The 20,502-nt window shown below is 38.4% G+C and overlaps 1 protein-coding gene across 1 annotated transcript in view; it reads right to left on the reverse strand.

Annotated features, from left to right (window-relative positions):
• LOC112984511 (potassium voltage-gated channel subfamily KQT member 1-like) overlaps positions 1-20,502 on the reverse strand; it is a 498,975-nt gene that overhangs the window by 244,771 nt on the left and 233,702 nt on the right. The window lies entirely within an intron of this gene.

Genomic DNA, 20,502 nt, shown 5'->3' on the forward strand with positions numbered 1-20,502 from the left:
GTGAAATCATTAGAACTATGTAGACATTTCTCTTTCCAGATTGTGAAAATTTCATCTCCATCATAGACTGACCCTCTTTTTGCTCTTACATTTTTCTGAATACAGCTCTTCCCTTAAAAGAAAGGCAAGCAGTTCAGTGACTTTCCATTTTCCTGTTACACAGCAAGTTTTGCCCTCCCCTACACGACAATCCAGTCACTCAGTCTCCTAAACAGAGGTCTTTCGGGTGTGGGAGAAGTTTCTTGATACCAGTGGTTAGTTGGTGGGCACCAAGCTCACCCATATTTGCACTCTGTGAGAGGTTCTGTATCAGTTACCAGGATCCAATCTCACTACCTGTATACAGTCAGGTATAGCAACCCTGCTTGCTTCAAAGAGAGATCAGTCCAGTTACACCTAAGCACTCCTATTTACAAATAGGCTTGTGCAAAAGAGATGATAGACTCCCTTATTCAAGTAGAGACGGAGCTCTAATACCAAATGCCCTCCAGGATAAATCTGGATGCCTCATGTCTCCTTAGCATAGATCCAGTAATGGGCAAAAGGGATACAGCATTTTTATTGCTGTGAGAGCTGTGACCAGAGGAATTCTAAGCAGCAAATGGATCTGGATGGTTGTAAGTGAAGAGAGAAGGATGGGGATGTGATGGAATAAGGAGGATGTACCCAGCCTGGAAGGGACCAGAGGAGAAGATGCTAAGGACCATGCAAAAAGAATAGTTTTTGTAGGGAGAAGTAAGCAAGGATGGGAATGGCAAAAAAGGACAGAAGAGATGTATTTAGGTGCTGTGCTTTTCTGTACAAAGCTGTGAAGGTGAAGGAATTTGCACTGAAGTCTGCAGGAGAGCAGAAGCAAGGATATCAAGGGATTAAATATCACATGGTTCAAGCCATGAGAGATGAGGAGGCTGCATATGCTATGCCTAAAACAAAGCCTACTCTTGGAGCTCCTCACATTTCTAGATGGAAAGGGTTGCTTGAAGTGCCTCAGGTAGTGTCTACTGGACTACTCCATTTCTTCAGTTGCCATCTCGATGAAATATTTCTACTGTTACAGGACTTAGGGTCCTCACTCACAAAAGGGGGCCCCTGTACTAGGGGCCAACAATGCATTTCAGCCAGTGGCCTACAGGGATTTTTCATGTGCAATAATAAATTAACGTGCCTGCATTAACATGACACTCGCAGAGCGTAGGTTTCCTGTTGATAGCAATGAGCAGGAGGGGAAAGGAGGGGAACAATTCCATCCCTGTGCAAAAGGCAAACTGGGAAATTTAAGGAGAAATGAAATCTCAGCTACCCCTGGACCAGGACAGAAGATCAGATTCAGCTAGTCTTTCCTCTGTAACTTTTATTTTTTAAATCCAAATTTGGGAAAATCATTTACTCCTTGTACTAAGCTCTCACATTTAGTTATCTGAGATAAAATACTTGATGCATTTAGATTTGGACTACGAGCAGAGTATTTTTCGTTACCTAATCCAGAGGAGTTCAAATCTCAACTGTGTCCTCTCAGTGCTTTAATGATGCCATTATTATTTTTTATTTACGCTATTGTTATTATAGCAGGTTACTCACCGAATATCTAATGTGAATATTGCCCCTAGGACTTAGATTTCATTATTTCAAGTATGACAGGATACAGTAGCATGATCTTGACTCTTTAATGGAAAAATGAAGTATCTGGTTTTCAGAAGACTTATATCCTGACTATAAAATTGCAGTTCTTTTTCCATTATATTCTTTATTATTCAGCTGAAATTAAAGGCTTCTGAAGGTAAACATGTTTGCTACTGAACAAAGAAGGAGTCAAACTAAACACAATGTAGGAGAGTTTACCATGAAACTCAGACATTTCCCAAACTGTTTTCTTGGGGTGGGGAGAGAGAAAAAGAGGAAAGGAGTGGAACAATTTATCCAGCTCTAGACCTAGTCATACGATTCTTAACTCTATTCCTTTTTTATTACATTGTCCCCTGAAGCATCTTTCTCATTTTATTTTGATGAGCAGCTCAGACAAATATTCATGAACTCCTGGAATCTCTGGAAAAATCTTCAAACAAGAAGTGGTAAACTTTCTGCTTTCTTTAACATATATTATTGGAAAGTACAATGACCTCATTTAAATGCACGTGGGTCATGCCATAAATAGCACATATACATTATTGTAAGAACTAGCAGATTACAGCAGGATACCAAAGCTATTGCTTTGAGCCCCAAGGGAATCTACACTGAGACGACTTCTCCTGTTGTCTGCAGACTTCATGGAGTGTCTTTAGCCTGGGAGTTTGGTAAAGCCAAACTTCCCAAGATCTTTTGAAAACTCAGTTTTGCTTCACTTTTCAAATCAGTAATTATTAACGACATAAGATCTGCCAACTGTAATAATTTGTGATATCACATCTCTCCCATACGCAGAAAATTGCTCTAAGACTACAGAAGAGCAGGCTTTAGAAATAATTATTTCTTTTCTTTAGGGGGTAAATATTGTGCTCATTAAAAAGTAGGAGTAATAGTGTTTCAGCTAAAGCAAGGCAGGCTCTTCTGTGCAGCTTTCTCCCATGCATCCCTGCCAACACCAGTGACCTGTTTCACCTCCCGTTATTGCAGACTTAGGCCTCTGTGTTACTCTGCCAAAACACCTCAGTCCTGACCTGTGATGCCCTTTGCTGTTCCCGTCCCGGGGCTCCCAAAAGGTGCTGCTGATACCTCCTTTCTGACCCATGCCGAGCTCCCTTACATTTCGTAGCTCTGCACCGATGCCACTCCTGTGCCCTGCAGCACCTCCTGCCCTCCGTGCAGTCTGGGGCCCCTCCACAGCTCTGCAAATAACCCTCCATCCTGACCCGCAGCAACCCTTGCTGTTAGCATCTGGGGGGGCTCTTCTGAGCATAGACTGCCAATCACTCCAAACTACTGCCCAGGGGGACCAGGGGAGATTTTTCTTTTCTTGGGGGGAAGAGAGGAAGGGAGAGGGAAAGGGCTATTTTTAAAGCTTAATAGAATCAATGAAGAATTTAAAGAATACAGTTTAACATGTTATGAAAACAAAGGCTTTGCTCTGGTTCACTGCAGCAAAAGCACGTGAAATGACATTTTTCTACTTATGGGAACACAATGCACGCATGAAAATAGAAAGGAAAGAGCACATAGGAAAGGATTAGTCAGAAGCAATCAAAGATTCTGATAGACAAAAGAAAAACATAAATTTCTCTCTGTGCATAAATTCATGTATGGCCCTGAACAGCTCAGTCCTGCTTTCTTGTTGCATTTGCTGCTGGTTTCTCATATTCAGCATTGGTCCTGTCTCATGACAATGTGATACCTAATATTCAGCTCTCTCCCATCTTTCATATCCTTGCTTGTGTGGGCCATAACCCTGCAAAAGTTGACGTGCTCTTAGTCTCACCGAGTTCAAGGGGATTGGTTCACGTATCTAACCTTACTCGTGAATAAAATGACTGGCAAATACTGAAGACTCCAACTGTGAAATCTCTGAGAGAGAGATTTGTAAGTTTTGCTTGTGAAACTTTATACATTATACAAAAAGACACATCAACAGTAATACTATCTCCAATCATGTTCATGTACCAGATGTCAAACTTAAAGTCTATAAATCTGCTTTTAGCACTAAGGTGATACTTGTTACTTCATTGTTTAGGATGTGGACATGGCTTTTTTTCTAAAAGTCTTATGTAGATACTTGCCCTGTAATTTTAACATCTTAGCTTTATCATCTAGATATTTGCTTTTCTTCCTGATCAGTATCAGCATGTCTAATACCTTTTTTGAGATCACTTCTTACAGCTGTGTGATCAGTTTGTGTTCCTCTTTTCTTGTTTCTCAAAACAATGTAGTTTTCACACAGACCCCACTATGCCCCCACAAAAGCGCAATGCTTTTTGTTTCCTCGCATGACAAGGAAAATAAATTTGCTATGAAAGTTTGAAAAAATCTGTAAATGTGTATGCTTAAGAAGAGATATGAAAGCCCTAATTTACTTTAAGTTATTTCAGAATTCATTATGTACTATTTTTTATGTATTTTTATGTATTATTTTATGTATTATTTTATTATGTACTTCCCAGAATTATGTCAAGACTGTAGGTTGAGATTAGTATAATATATTTGCTAACTGCTCTTTCTGGAGGCATCATCTTATATTTCAGATAACAGTTACAAATCATTAGAGGCAAAAATGATGATTCTGAAATTTCAGGGAATTCTGGGATGACACTAGAGTCTACAACATGATATATCAGGTGCAAAGTCATTCCAGGCAAGCATGAATAGTGCTTGGCTGAGCAAAAAAAAAAAAAAAGCTTCACTGTGGAATTACTTTTAAAATTAAAATTTATGTATATTTTTAAATTGGAATGTGTTCAAAATTTAAGGTGAAATGTTTATTTTAACACCAATAACATTAAATAATATAAACCTTAAAAAAACCCCTTGTTTGGCTTTATTTTGGCCAAAATAATATTCTGCAACAATTTAAGTCAAACCAGAAAAGATTTGTCACCCAAAATATTTAATCAGATAATGCTACAGGTGATTTTCCCTGTAATCAGACAGTAATTCTGGCTTTGGCTTAGGTACACTTTGAGTTCACAGGTCATTCACTTTGGAACTCAGGTTCGACATAAATCAACACTGAAAAAAAAATGTCCTCTGCCAGTCATTACTGAACACTAATTTGTTCCACCCTGCATCCTGCTCTGCAGTGGTTACTTGGGGAAAGCGAGCATTCATTTTCCCCAACTGCTCCACATCTCAAATCTTTTCTCCTGAGCAGACCCAGTACAAATCTGTAGCATCTGGGAAGCCTCTGAAGAATACTCAGAAGAGAAATGTTAGTAGGACAGCCAATGTCAATGGGCACTGTATAAAGATACATGCTATGCCATATTCAGAGAGAGGAACTTAATAACTAATAACTTCTTAGTGTTGCAAATATTTGGAAACCTGGTCATTGCTGGGGAAAAATAAGACCATAAAAAGGAAACACAACAGAAAAAGATTATTTTCTAGATGCACAATTTCTGAGAGGTTCTGACTGTAGCTTGATAGTTTCTAAGCTCCATGTTTCAATTTGACTACCATATCTGAAATACTTTTTTTTTTCTTAAAGTAAAATATACCCAGGAGCAGCTTGTGTTGGGTCTTATAAGGAAAAGAGAACTAACACAGAATGATTATCTTTAAAATATATTGTTTGTAGGGGAAAACATGCTCATTAAAAGAAGTGGAATGTTTTATTACATAAAGCCCTGAAAAAATTAAATGCAGAGCAAGGCATGACAGAAATGTGGCCATGCATTATAAACGAATTCCATTAAAAAAGGCATAGGTAAATTAAACATACTTACCATGTCTTAAATACTAAAGATGGCAAGAAAACAAAACAGATCTCAGACTAGAGATGAGATATTTATGGCATGTATTCTGAAACGCAATCCTTCAAACTCCTAGGTTTAGATTTTCATTTTACAACCAGAGGCATGACCGGGACAGCATAATAAGGATCTAAGCTACAGCAGGAGAGCCCAGAAGGAACTCCAGTAAAGCCAGTTAAAATTACTCCAGGAGCTATAATGGATGATTTCTAGCTCTAATGACCTGCCCACTGATGTCTTGTATGCTGTTCTTCTCCACAACATGCCCAGCCACTCCTGGCACATTTAATTGACTTTTTGAGATGGTATCAGGGTGTTGGGCCTTGGACTATACTGAATCTTTGCAATTTAAGGCAAAGAAGTATGGTTTCTTATGTTCCCTCCCCATGTCCTCCTGCATGGCCAGGTACTACCTGATCCATGCTTTGTAAACCAAAGAAAATTAATCCCATTTAACCTTGCTCTGACTCTACTGGTTTTCATAAGGGTTTTATTTGTTATAAGACTCCTCTCCCACACTTTAATTCTCCGTCAGAGCCATAACGATCCTCTCATTTCCCGTAATGGTCTCATAAACATGACACCAACTGTCCCTTAATTTGCACAGCCTGGTCTGAAATGGCTCTACTTCATTTCTGCTGAATTAACAGTAACAAATCCATAGATCACAGCAGGAATTAAAGAGAGGCATTGCCCACAGGGAGTTGCGGTTTCTGCAGGCTGCACAACCACGTTATTAAGGATAAGAGGAAAAGCAATTTTCTATGCTTTATGCAGATTTCATGCATTTCAAAGGTCCTAGAAATTTGGCCAATGCAGGGGCTTTATTTTTTCACAACAAATGCAAACAAATGCTTCAGGGCTGCCTTTGGCATCCTTACACCTTAAAGAAGCATTTTTACTTTGTCTAGATTATTATGCAAGTCTAAAATTAGTTTTTGAAGATGTGTAGGGTCCAATTCCATCCCAAGTAAACATAGTAAACATATACATCCCAAGAAAACCAGTAAACATATACTACCATTATGGGTCCACCTGAGCAAGAAGTACTACTTTATAGGTATTCATCACACCACTAAGTTAACAAGGCCTTAAATCTGTGTTGCGTTACCTTCCAAAAGTGCACAGCGAGACTGTAGGTAAAGAAACATGCAGGCTCATTTTTAAACAGGCAAATACTGACTTTACTTTCCACACCAGGATTTGTAGTAGCTGTGACATAAACCTTATTCAGAACAATCAACATGGGAGGAGAGGCTGGGGGAAGGGAGGGGGAAAATCAGTCGTGCTAGGGATTGTGTGACTAAAATAAGGTATTGAATTTTGGGTTTTCACAATGAAACACTCCAGGACAAATGAGGTGCTGAAGCAGGATTTATAATTCATTGAGTAATAGGATTTTGTACTGTTTAGCAGGATTAGGCACGTTAAAGAAAGGCCTATTTATTTCAGTCTGACAATGGATGAGAAAAGTGTATAGTGCTCTTCGTTGTAATTTTAAGCAATTTACAGGATTACTTCGTAGTGGAGGCCCTGTGCTCCCTCTATCTGTAATGTGTCACAGTAATGGTGATATTTGTATAATTGCAGTTTTGTTCATACAGTTGCAGAATCACAGTAGTTGAGGGATCAAACGTGCGAAGGCTGGTGGAGGGGAGGAGGGAGGGAAGGGAGAGATGTCGAGGGAGAAAAAGTAGAAACCAATTAAAACACTCCCTTATTAGGACCCTGACCTTGGTGACCTCCGCAGTCCAAGTCTTTGGGATGGCATACTCTGTGACTTAATGTTTTGTTTCAGGGATTTTATGCTAAAGCTCTGACTGTGTTTTCTGCAACCATGTCTGCCATTGACATGGTGAGGGACTGAAAACCTGCTTGGAAAGTGGTGGGGGGAGGAAGAAGTTGTTTTTCACTAGCACTTAGGATGGGATTTCCTGTTACAGGCATTATTATTTTCTTCCTTTCCTCCTTTCTCTGTAAAAAAAAAAAAAAAAAAAAATGCTGTACAGCTTTCTTATTTTTACTTCCTCGATATTCCATGGTTTTCATGGAGCTGTTTACTTCTGTTGGCGAATGTGGGAACAAAGACATCCAAACTAGGAGCTCAAGGCAAAAAGCATGTGCTGAGGAAAAGGTACCTTTCCCAGCAGAGGAAATGTCTAAGACACATGCCTGAAATGGCAGCTGGTAGTAGGAAGGGGCTCAGGTCAGAAGAGAGAACTGGAGAGACTGGATCATTATTCAGGAATCTGAAATGTAGCTTAATTAAACCAGCATTACATTCTTATTCATAACATGATTGTTAATCATGGCCATTTTCATTCTGAATTTAAAACACCTTAGGCAGTTTAAAAAATGAAATCCTTTCTCTCCAGAATCTCAGAGGGCCAAATTATACCCCCAATTAGCTTAAAGAATTCCTCTGGAAGTCTGCAGAAGTTGCATAATGCACAGCTATGGGTAATTTTAACCTAGAAAATAAGCCACAGTGGCATGATCACTTCTGCTCTCTAAATCCCAGAGCTCAGCTGTGAGCAACAGAGTGACTTTTTTCCTGGCAAAGCCATTGTTACTGAAAAAACTGGACAACTAGGTGCCTAAATTAGGATGCCTTTCTGTTGAACACTGGATTAAAAAAGTAATAATATGCAGAAAATAAAATCTGCTTTTTATTATTCCTGGTAGATCAAACGCAAGTCCATTTATGGAAGGAGCAAATGGTGCTGGAAAAGAAACAACAACTCTTCCTCCTCTCCCACTGCCAGATTTCTGTACTGTTGAGAAACAAATGAAATGAGAAGGGAAAAGTGATACTGGTGAAACATTTAAGCTAAATCTTTATGTCACATCCTTGTCTACTGGATTGAGGTGTTCTCAACATTTAACTATTGGTACATATTCTACTTGCAGAATAAACTGCCAACTGCCATTGGTATCTACCTAATTTTCTTTTCTTTTTCCCCACCTAGAGCGATAGGAAAAAATATGTAAAAAATGAAGAGAGTAAATTTTATGCATGTATATATTTTAAGACACCTGCACAAAGTGATTACATTCTCATGATTTCCCCAGAAAGAAGTGAATTACCTTCAAGTCAAGAACTCTTAGACTTATGACTGCAATAACAAAAATCTGCAGATTTCGCACTTCTCACAGTCTGAAAGCAGATATTAAATATTTGACAATGCTAATCATCATGTGGCAGAAGTAATTAAACAACAATTTCTTCGAAATTGGTCATTAGTACAGGCAGAGTTGAAACAGAGGGAGGTCGATAATCTAACAAAATGGTCATTAGCAACAGTTTAATACTTGGATTTGACTGGATTCTTGCTAGACTCCAAAACAATAGGTTACCCAGCAACACATAATAAAAATAGGAAAAAGGTCATAACAATATATTCACACTATCTGGCAACACACACCAGTTTAAAAGATGGGACAAATTATTTTGGACCACAGCAGCGATGATCATAATCATATTTGGTACTCAGAGAATCTTTTACTCTGAGATGTCAAGCCATTTTTCAAATGTTAATTATGCCCCCGAGAATGCCTGGGAGGTGAATACTCCAGATTTTAGTAGCAGTTTCTATGCTGCCCATACCAGAGAGACATATATAAAATATTGTAGATAAGAAGCAAATTTAGGCACTCATTCTAACATGCTTGTTTACAGAAGTAAAATTAGACCCGTAAACTGACTAATGGCTGTTTACTCTTGTGACTTCATGGAGAGTCTCATGATACTTCATGATCTTCTCCTCAGAGCCCCCTGCTACTGGCAGCAAGGGATTATGTAAGAAGTAATGCTTTTGTTAAAGAAAATGTCCAGTTCCCATGGCTCTAGAAAAAACTTATGGGTACAATGTCTGAAATTCAAAACTTGGATTGAAATGTGGAAGAACTTAAAATTAATCATAATAATGTAATATTTTGTGATTTTTGAGGTTTTTGGCTTGCAGTTTTGGAATGTCTTGGAATGGCAATATTGGCTGAACTTTTGGCTGTGCTGCTCATTAGATACAATATGAGGTCTACAAGTAAATTATGAGAGGCAGAGGAGCTATAATTTATTTACAGTATCTACTGGTTTTGTGCATTAGCTTCAAATTGTATTTAGAATCCAAACTGAAGAACAGCCGCACCGTGTCATAGTTCAGTAAAGGGTATAGTTAAAATGGCAGTTTAGAAGTCTTACTATGAGATGTTTTAAATCTATTCCAACATGTAGAAAACTATTTACTCTGTGCTTGAAGTGCTGAGAAATATCCGGATGGCATACTGCTTTATATTGACTCATTCTGACCAGTGAGGAGAAGTGGTTAATGAGCAGACAACCAAATCCATCAAAAGTGTGTTTAAAAATAACCCAAAACAATTACTCACTTTAGCGCCATTTGTGCTCAGTGCTTTGTGCTCAAAGCCAGACTGAGAAGCCACATGTGAAATGTATTTCAACCTAGTTCTCAGGAATAGCATTGTCAACAACACAGACATGTTCCATTACCTACAAAACAATGTAACGATGCTGTGACATGTATTATGAGGAGGAGGAAGGGGATTTCCAAACTTTACATGCAGGGCTTTATCAGAAATGGGCTGATGTACGTATGCTAAATAGCTGCACTGGATATCTATTCAGTCATGGACTTTCCATAGTCTTGTATAATACCTGGAAGTAGATTTTAATGCACTGATTCTTTAACTTGCATTAACTTAAAATACTTTGGATAGCTATTATATTTAAAGTCAGATAGTTTGGAATACCAGCCCATGAAGCTTTGTTTCTTGTATGATGCACATACCATCACCAATCCAAAGCACTAAAAACCAACGTTCCTAGGATCAGAAGACTGATGTAACTGTTAGAAGCTTTTAAATTAATGAGATTAGAATTCTTCCTTGTGCCTTCTACTTTTGGGGGCCTGTTGAGTTGCTATCACATTTTTCAGGATTTTTTCACCTATAACCATTATACCTAAAATACATTTGAAAAGACAACAAAAGTTGAAGACACAATCTAACCTATTTATCCCCAGTATATCCAATTTCTACCCATGTATTCCTTTAGCAGAATATCAAATATTGCACAACTTATCGTAAAATCACAAGACTTAGCTACAGTGCAACATGGCCTAACTGGTGGAGCCCTTTTAAATCAGTAATTTTCAATAATTTTCAACCTGTGGTATGCAAACCTCTAATGGTCTGTGGACTACCTCTGAAAGATCTGTAAATGAATGCAAATCTAATATCAGTAAATTTAAATTCACTATGCAGGGCTCTGCCACTAAAACAGACACAGAGAAACCAAATAACCCCCCTAAACTTCGAGTGGTCTGCAAATCCACTGGGGATGAAAACCACTCTGTGATATTAGATTTGGGTGTCAAATGAAAACCAATGCAGAGCTTTGGTACCGAGTACTCACTCTTCACCTTCACCTGGAGACTGTGAATCTAATCCTTTGAGACAAAGATCTTCTTTGAAAGAAATGAATCAGAGGTTTCATAAGCAGATTTTCTGTTTTAGAAGAGTAGTATCTTCAGCTACCCTAAGTTGAACCCTAGACACAGGAGCGGATTCCATTATCTTACTAGAACACAGCACTTCAGTAACAGTTGCGAGATTTGACTAGTCATCCATAAGCAAAAATAGTGCTATTTATCATTTGAAGAATGCTTGGTAAGATTTTTCTGGCATCTCTCCACTTTAACGTTTTTCAGTAGGTTTTGGAGCAAATAAGCCACAAACAATTTTTAAGCACAGGAAAGCTGGGTATCAAATACTATTTTTTTAACAATAATACAATAATGAAGTCAGGTGGAAACAGCTGAAGGATGAGTGCAAATGTTTCAATTAGTTCTGCTTAGATAATGTAACATTCATGCTCATCTGAGCCACCAGTCCCCAAGGATTGGGTCTGATAGGTACGAGTTGCAGTACTTGTTCAAAATATTTGCTAAAAAAATAGTTTCAGTTCTGCAAATGCAAAACACCTGTCTATACAGTCAAAGCAAATTCATTTCAAACTAATATCTACTGCAAGGAGACATCAGGTTAAAATGCTGATTCCCAAAAGTGCCTTTAGTTTTAGGAAGCAAACCAGGGCAGACTTCTGAAAAAAACACGAAACACAGCTCAGAACAAAAGCAAAGTATACACTAAACACAAGACACTGGAAAAAAACATTTGTTGTTAAATAGCTGCTGTCTTCTTTATAAAGGTATAAAAATGTAACTTCTCACCGTCATTTCAAGTAATTTAAAGCTTGACATTATGATCTGAAGAATGTGTAAATACTCCATCCCATCAATGAGGAAAAGGAAATAAAATAAAGACACAGGCATGGTAAAAAAGGATAATCATATGTATGCAATTTGCCATGCCAACATGGTAATGTGCGTCTTCCATGCTCTACAGCAGACCTGAGAGTTCTGCGACAAAAAAGGAGTTGTTTTGTCTAGTTCAAATACTGCAATGTCAAAAAATCCTAACAGGAAAAAACTTAATTCTATGAGGCCCTCAACACCTTAATTGTAGCAGAGCATGGGTAGGGATAAATTTGACAGGCAATTAATGTTGTGGGAGTGGGTAGCTCTGGGACTGCAACAATAAAATCATAAATTGATTCCTTATCTGTGAAACAGTTAATATTTGATTTTCCACTATGCCAAACACATTGCCACCTTGATATCCAGTAATACAAATAATAAATAATCAAACATAATTCCTGTTAAAGGGCATGCATTTACTTTTTTTTTTTTTTTTTTTTTTTTTTTTTTCCTGGCTATACAGCAGAGTTTGATTAGAACTAAACAACTATACACAGTTGAAACAGCACTTCTCCCAAAACCCAGTGACAAATGTTTGTTCTTTTCACATCTTGGAACTTAAAATATGATTTTTTTTCTAATGACAGATGACCCACAACTTCCAGACATCAAGTTTCTTTAAGAGGTCAGGTTAGGTACTTGACATCATGGGTCATTCTAAAACATGGTAGCCCTTTGCTCTGTGATGCTGGGTGAAGATGAATCCACTAAAGAAGAAATTGTGATTTAATGACATTAAATACTGGACTGACCTCCCTAAATTTGTTTCTGCAACATAAAATCCTTATCCATTTAGTAAACTGTAATGCTTCGACCTCTCCCCTCAAGAATCATAATTTCTTACTAGCTGACCAAGAGACATTTCCATCACCTAGCGTTTTAAGAAAAAGAATTGAAGAAAATTGTTACAGTTCTGATGTTATTAGTTGCATATTGTGATAACCTCTAGAAAACACAGAATGCCATATGTGCATGAGTGAAAGGTGTGGTGATAAAATATCAATTTCCTTTTATTGTTTCTGATTTTTTGTTTCCTAATTCTGATTATAATCTTTTTTCAAAATGCAAAAAGACATTGGAATTAGTGCCTTTATTTCTGTTTGAGGATGGATATCAACAAATATTCACCCTTAAATCTTTAACCGATATAACTTGTCTGGCTAAGGATCTAATATTTTTACTGAAATAGTTATATGAATATAAGCCTTCCTGTAAAACATAATTGTACCATTGCTAAGGTGCCTCATACTGTTAAAGTGGCAATTCCCTTACACATCTATGAATGTGCACAGCTTTCTAAATCTAGATGAGGATTGCTTATACTAAATAACTAGACAAGCCAAGTTAAACTACTTGAGCTCTATGAATTGGGGCCATTGTTTCCTCCAATTTCATGGTATCAAACTAAATAGTCAGAAGATTGACAGAGTGAATTTGTATGTAGCTTCTTAGTGACTGTTCTAAGCACTACCCCCTCCAGTCCTCCAAGACTATTTTTACATGTGTGATACTGCACTAAATACACCTTCCAGATACTGGGCTGCTTTCCATTTCAGACTTGCGGCACTAGTGTCATAGCACTAAATTCAATTTACAGAGGTATGAACATGAATAGTGCCAGGGCAGTGAGTGCCAAGCTAAGAAACAGCATGTGACGGAAGCTGGCCACATTGAATAGTGCAGATCTGGGAGATGCTCATTCAAGGCAGAAATGAATGTGGTATGAGAACCTGTGCAGAAGGGAATATTGAGTTGTACATTTTGCAACTGTAGGAAAGTCCTCTGAGGGAAGATGTATTAGAAACAGAAAGATGTGGACTCATAGGTTCTCTTTTTTCAACAGCCCTATAGACCCTTCTTCTCAACTAATTGCTCAATAACAATTATTAGTGCTATATTTATCAGAAATGACAATTAGCATGTATTATTTTGATGTCATTCATGTACAGTAGTAGTGAACCACTATTTTAAATTTAGCAAAAAGTTTTTGATTTTTTTTCTTTGGTAGTGATTTCTGTTTTTAAATAAAGCAGTTTCACGTGTGCAGATGCGAATCCTCCTCCAGCTCTATCATTTCAGAAACTTGCAGGAGTTGTATAAACTCCCCACCTAGCACTAAGTGCTAAGCATCTACCAGGCCTGGGGTGGGTGCAATAGTGAAGTGCAGGGATACAGTAGCTGCGTATTCTGCTCTCCAAAACTGACTGCAGAGTCTTTTCAGCTTTGCTCCTTAACTTAAAGGATGGATTTTTCCAACTTGCCAAAGAACAAACTCAAAGTCCAGAGCTGGCCATTAGCTGCCAGGGTTATTCTTTCATGTAGCCAGGGGCTAACAGCTCTACACCTGAGCATCACCTTCTCTTGACTTGGTTCAGCAAAAGTACAAACATTTCTGCAGCATGCTTTGCACTTTAAATAGCACAGTCTCTTTGTCTCCATAATCTTTTTCACAGTCTGGAGGTTAGCTGCTGACAGGCTTAACAAGTTACAGTGTGTCCTGTCTGCTGATGCAGCAGGGAACTGGTTTCATGCACTTGGCTGTGCCCTCCCGGAGATGCAACCACATTTAATGTTACTCAGAGTGAGTGCAGAAAGATACTTCTTCCCCACCTAATGCCATTTAAAGCATGGGGGATACAATTCTTCTTGCAGTTACTCGGTTGTAAGCCGTTCCTTTATTGTTGCTTACATCTGCGAAACAAAGCCAGATGATTCATCCTCCAAACCTGTCTCATTACAAGTGAACACATTTTTCTGATAAGGTAAATTATAGAATAAAGGGAAACACACTACTTCAACCTCTCCTTCCCCCATTAATTACCAGTGGCTGGAGACACAATTAATTTTGGAATTAAGACTGTCTGCTTTCTTAAAAACATATCCTTCCTTGTCTGGCTAGGCTTTTTTTCCAAGCAAAGTTAGTAATTATCTTCTGGGTCGCCTCTCGGTTGTCCATAGGCTGTCTGTATGCAACGTTGTTCCTGCACTGTTTATTACAACAGGCTGTTTGTGACACGATGTGGCATGGCCAGGAAGCTGACTGAGCGACAGAGAAAAAAAAAATCAAAATACTTCAGCAGGGCTGCAAAGGCTGATATTACAAGCGTAATTACAGATGTCATACAACCTGATAACATCTGTGCAACATGGGATGTCCTAATGAGCATACATTTTAAAAAATTGTTCCAGGTCTTGAATGCGGCATCATTATAAAAATACTAAATCTCATCTCTGAGCTAACTAAATCCCAAACATGGATTTCACAAGCTTCATATAATCCTTAAGAAAATGTCATCACTATCTACTCTGCATTAGCCTCATGGTGACACAGTTATGGGTAAAACCAGGTGCATCAGAGAGAGTTGGGGTTTCCTGATGGTAAGATAGGCTGCATTAATATCTCTGGAGACTGGAGTTCTCCCCATAAAATCTCTGCCCAGATCTGAAGGAACCAAACCTAGCGGCGAGTGGTGATAGGGTAATTTTCTCTATATATGGTTGACCTCAGACCTTGATCTCCCTTTGAGAGAGCCTAAAAGGCTGCCTGTTACAATAGTTTGGCCCTGAGGATAAGACTTGAAAGGAAAGACTGGGACTGGGACCACAATATTATGTTCAAGTAAACTGAAGATATGCTGTAAATATATAACATGAGCTAGATTCAAACCAAAACCCCATAAATAGAAGTATCATTAATCCACTACCACCGGCCAATAAATCCCTTTCTCTCTTGTTTTAGTCTCAGAAACGTCACTCGTATATCCTAATTATGCCTTTCAGAATCATACCTCTGTGGCAATCCTTTACCTTTGAATTAAGACAGAGAGAGGAGCATTTTCAGAGGACAGACAAATAGAGAGCACGGCACACTCATCCTGGGAGTTGAAGCAATACAGATCCTAAAATGAAAATTCTCGTTCCCTAGAAAAATGAGAGCTCGGGTGGTCTACGAATCCAATAGCATTTATAGAGTCAAGGTTCTTGTTAGCCAGTGCAAGCTGTTGTACCAGACTGCAATGCCAGAATACAGTTCCTCAGTTTGTTTGTGATACAGCGATTAAGTGGTGTTAGTTCACTAAGCTGTAATACAAAGTTTGTAGAAATACTAGCTCACTCAACGCTGATCATGAGTTTGTGCTTTTATCTTGCATCCTTCGTGCTGTTTTGCATTTGACTTTCTAGATGATCATCTAAAGGAACCATTCCAAATGCTGATAGATCAATCTGCAACTGATTTTTTTTCCCTCTCTCTCAGATGCTTATGTGCTGAAGAACAACCCATGGGCAAGTTAAAAACATAAAGCAAAGAGATACGGTAATACATTTGCATCTACAGTCTACTGTCAGAAAGATCACATTATTTGTCTTTCAGCAAGTCTGTGTTTGCCTTTGGAGATACTCCATATGACGTGCATGCCTCCTGCTAAGTTGGCAGAATGGGCCGTCTGCATGTGACGGCTGGGGCTTTGCTACCTTAAATGACAGCCAGCACAGCGGAGTTGCCAGCGCATGGCGGGAGCGCTATGGTAATGCAAGCAATAAAGCTAACAGGTAATTGGCATTTCAGCTCCCCTTCTCATCCCGTGTGGAATTTCAGTCAGCTCTTGTGTTAAGTTCTCAGTGATTTATGTCAGCTACAGTCTGGCTATTGCTAAAGGGGAGTGTGTGTGTGCATACTAACTGCAATGAGGACTTTATTGAAGTTCAGTGTCAGAGAGCAGAGGTGAGTTTGTAGGTCTGAAAACAAGCTTAGGGTTACCACAGAGAGGACTAGGGTGGGCAAAGAGCACCCATCTGGTCGGGCCTGCATTCCATCAGTCACATTAAGTGTAAGGGATTATACAACTCACCATGATTACATCTAGCACTGTTCACAAATATGTAAAAATGGCAAATAAAATTATTGCACTTTATATGTGGCTCAACATATTGATTCTTGACCCTGTATTGCTGCCAGCCCCTTTCAATTTAATTTTCTTTTCATTTATCCTTCAGATTACAGTGCTAATCTGCCGATATAAAACCATCCTCATTCAGCTCCCATCAGAAAGTACACAACTTTCAGCTCTCAGTTTAGCTAACAATAACCATATTTATCTGCAGACATTAAGGACCTTCACAAAATCAGTAGATGTTATTATTACAACATTATAGGTGGCAAAAATAGGCTACAGAATTTTCCCCAGAACATGGATATAACATCAAAGGTAGAAGTAAACTGCCTAAATGTGATACAACCTCTCCACCACACAACAGCAGAATTCTAGAGACAGAAGGATATGCATATTGTCAAGAACATACAAAACTCAAAACTGTTTACTACAACAGCAAACTCACAGGTCTCTGAAAAAACTCATGACTGGACAAGTCCACTACTCCCATCTTGATCTAGGAGAGATTTTTTCATTTTAAACTTTCCCAACAAGGAATGCCTGTGCAGGCCAGGGTGACTGATGATTCAATTGGTACTTCTACTTATAGATCTGCTTTGTGCCAAGTTAGATTATGAAGTGTATTTCCTCGGACTATATGTACTAAACAAATAGCTGAAAACAGTGGATACATTTAAAATATTTGTTTCTTTTTTATAAAATAATGGACATAATTGTAAAAATCAAAACTATCAGGCAAGAGGAAAGACTAAACATGTTATACTTACAAGGACTATAGTCTTCCCTAGTTGACCCTTTTTTGAGCAGGTGGACTAGATGATCTCCAGAGGTCCCCTTCAACCTCAGTGACTGAAGTGCAAAGATTTAGGTAATTATTCAAATGGGAATCTGGTGAGATAGCTGGGATTGACAGAAACATCAGGAGCATTGTGAGATGTTTAGATATCCTACAGAGTTGAGAACTCCATTTACAAGTTATCCAACTGCAGCATCTGAAGAAGGTTGTTTTACCCAGCACCCTACTAAATGGGGGCTGCCTGAGCAAAAGGAAATGTTCCACCTACCAAGCCCATCCAGTTTCCACTGCAGTGCTTTTCTCTTTGAAGCCTGTGTATCCAACACCTAATATTTGTTAACATTGTGAAATACAGCTATCTTACAAGTAACACATGGACTCCACAGGGTCCATTGGCATTTAACATTTACCAACTTTTCAAATCAAAGTAGAGGGAAGAACTTTTCTATAAAGCAGCTTGCATGAATGTAGCAAATAATGGCCCAGTAATAAAGCAAATAATTCAGTCTTCCTGCCCCTCTAAAAACTGAACACTGTTGTGAAAAATCTCAGTAAGTTACTTCATAAAAGTCATTATTTTCTAACATTTTGACATTCCTAATTTAAGCTTATTTGTTAAGGCCACTGAATTCAGTGCTGTCTTTTCTGAGTTGCCATTCACCAGTCATCCTCTCACCACCCTGAATCCAGCTGATCTGGGGCCGTCTTTGTCATGATCTTTAAAAGGAAGCCTCCACTTGATATTTATGAAAGTGCAGCTGTTACATTAAATGAATCCTTGTCTTGAGCCCTATTTCACATTCTCTTGAAGGGAAGAAGAAGATTCCAGAAGAGACTAGAATACATTGCTGTCAAAAATCCCTCTTCAACAGAATCATTCATGACCCTTTATTTCACTTTTCATCATGCATTTGCAATCAATAGCAACTTGCACCCAAAAAACATATCCACAAGCAGGCAGTGATGCCATAGCAAAACAGATTGCATTTGCTCTAGTGACTATACCTAACAAAAAAGCGGAAAATAGTTGGCATGGAATGCAAATAGTTTTCACAGCTAAACAGAGAAAAATTATTTTCTCCATATGCACATTTATATAATTCCCAAAGTGCCTAACCATGCAACGTAAACACTTCCCAGTTGCTTTAAATGATAAAGTCCTCTTACTAATCATTCCAGCCTGAAATTACCACTATGGTGGATGGTCATTTGGCCATTGCTACTAAAACATCCAGTTATATCTGTAAACTACCTCCATTAACTAGAGTAGCTCAGCCCCTTAATAAAAACTGTGTGGTGCCTTGTTTAATCAAATCTTTAGCTTTGTAGTCAAGACATTAAAGTGCAACATAAATAAAAGAAAAATGTAAAAAATGCATTCTGCCAGGCAAGCACTTAAAAAAATGAAAGATTGTTTTATTTAATGAAAACAGTCATGCATCTTCTGTCAGCATTTTCTGTTGCATCATACCACAAAATAAATGGAGGCTTATAATGCCAAGCTCAAAAGGAATAACATTTTCCCCTAAAATCAGAGCTTAACTAGCCCAGTGTAGAACAAACAATTGGGCAGATTCCTACTGCAGCTGATGATTAGCTCACATTATTTAAGGCTCTGTTATGGGCCAGGTAGCAGAGCAATGGAAGGCAGTCAAGGAAAAGGTTTGCTTCAGTGAGAATGCCTGCCAATGCAAGTCTTGATTTAATTTTGTAGGACAGAAGAGTTATTTAAACTCCAGCACACTAGGAGATCAAATGTAGACAGTGCAGGTCAAAGAAGTCAGTTGAGTAAAATGTGGAATAGGTCACTTATAAATGAAAGGCAAAGGAAGAGTTTTACCAAGAGCAGCAACTATTGCAGCATTAAATAGTTTTAAGTTTGTCCAAAATCTGGTATTTACTAATGTGTAGGAACATGCTTCACAGAAAAAGTACAATTTGTAAGCATGCAGATAAGCAGAGGAGGAAAGATGTTACTTTCATTAGCTTATTTGTGAAAGTATGTTACCTGGTATCTGCAGTAACAAGGAATTGGATCTAATGGCCTAAAATATTCCTTCTGGTGGACAAAATACAACTGCTCCTTTCATATGGGCAAAATGATTGGCTCTCTGTTATTCCAATTATCTACTGATGTAACTCACTGCTACCAAAGGAGTCACAGAAATAAAATAAAAACATGGAACCAAGCTCAATGGCTACATTGTAAGCAAAGGATATTGTTTTGCCTAGTTACCCGGGATTGTGTAAATTCTCAGCCTACCTGACAGGGAAATACCTCTTCAGCATTTCGAGCTCCACGTAGGAAACATCCAGGAGCACAAGAAACAGTCTCTGTGATTGAAGGATCTGTTTATGCATAACTGAAACCCAACTTCTGATATTTGCAGTGCTTAGATATATGAATGATTTAGAATTTGCACATGAAAAGCAGCTCAAGGAGTGGATGCTAAGCCCAGGGAAAGAGAACTGCATTACCTCTGCCAATATAGAAAAGTGTGGAAGAACGGTTACTGTGGTCCAGCAGTCACACCTACGAGCTGGAGTGTCTGAGCCTTTAATACACCCAGAACAATGAAGCAAAGAGACATAGTATTTAATAAAACTCAGCGACATTACAGAATTATTCAGGCCAGGAATGAATTCCATAGTCAACTGAAGCTGCACCAGAGCTGAAGGTAGGTCTGTAATGCAATCATGCAAGTGGCACCTTGGCCAGGCCACCAGGATTAACACCTTCAGCTTCTCCAAAAACATCATGGGAACTTTAAGAACCACAAGCGACCAGGGCTTTGTTTCCATCTCTCAGTTGAACATGCTCCTTTGTGAGTTAAAAGTGCAGTTTTGAAGGAACCCACATTTACCCATACTGTTTTCTAGAAAAAAAAAACAAATAAGGAGTTGCAATAGTTAATCCTAGATGTTATCAAAGGAGTTTCAGTTCAGTTCAATCCTTTTAATTTGCAACCTTTGGAATTCAGCCAAATAGTTGTGACTTAATAGGATCTGCAAGTTAAAATTAAAATCCTGCATGCCTGTCTGTTTCAGTTCTTATCCCACACTTCCTCTTAGGTCAAAAC

Source organism: Dromaius novaehollandiae, chromosome 1 (assembly GCF_036370855.1).
Source record: "Dromaius novaehollandiae isolate bDroNov1 chromosome 1, bDroNov1.hap1, whole genome shotgun sequence".
In the NCBI taxonomy this organism is placed as follows: domain Eukaryota; kingdom Metazoa; phylum Chordata; class Aves; order Casuariiformes; family Dromaiidae; genus Dromaius; species Dromaius novaehollandiae.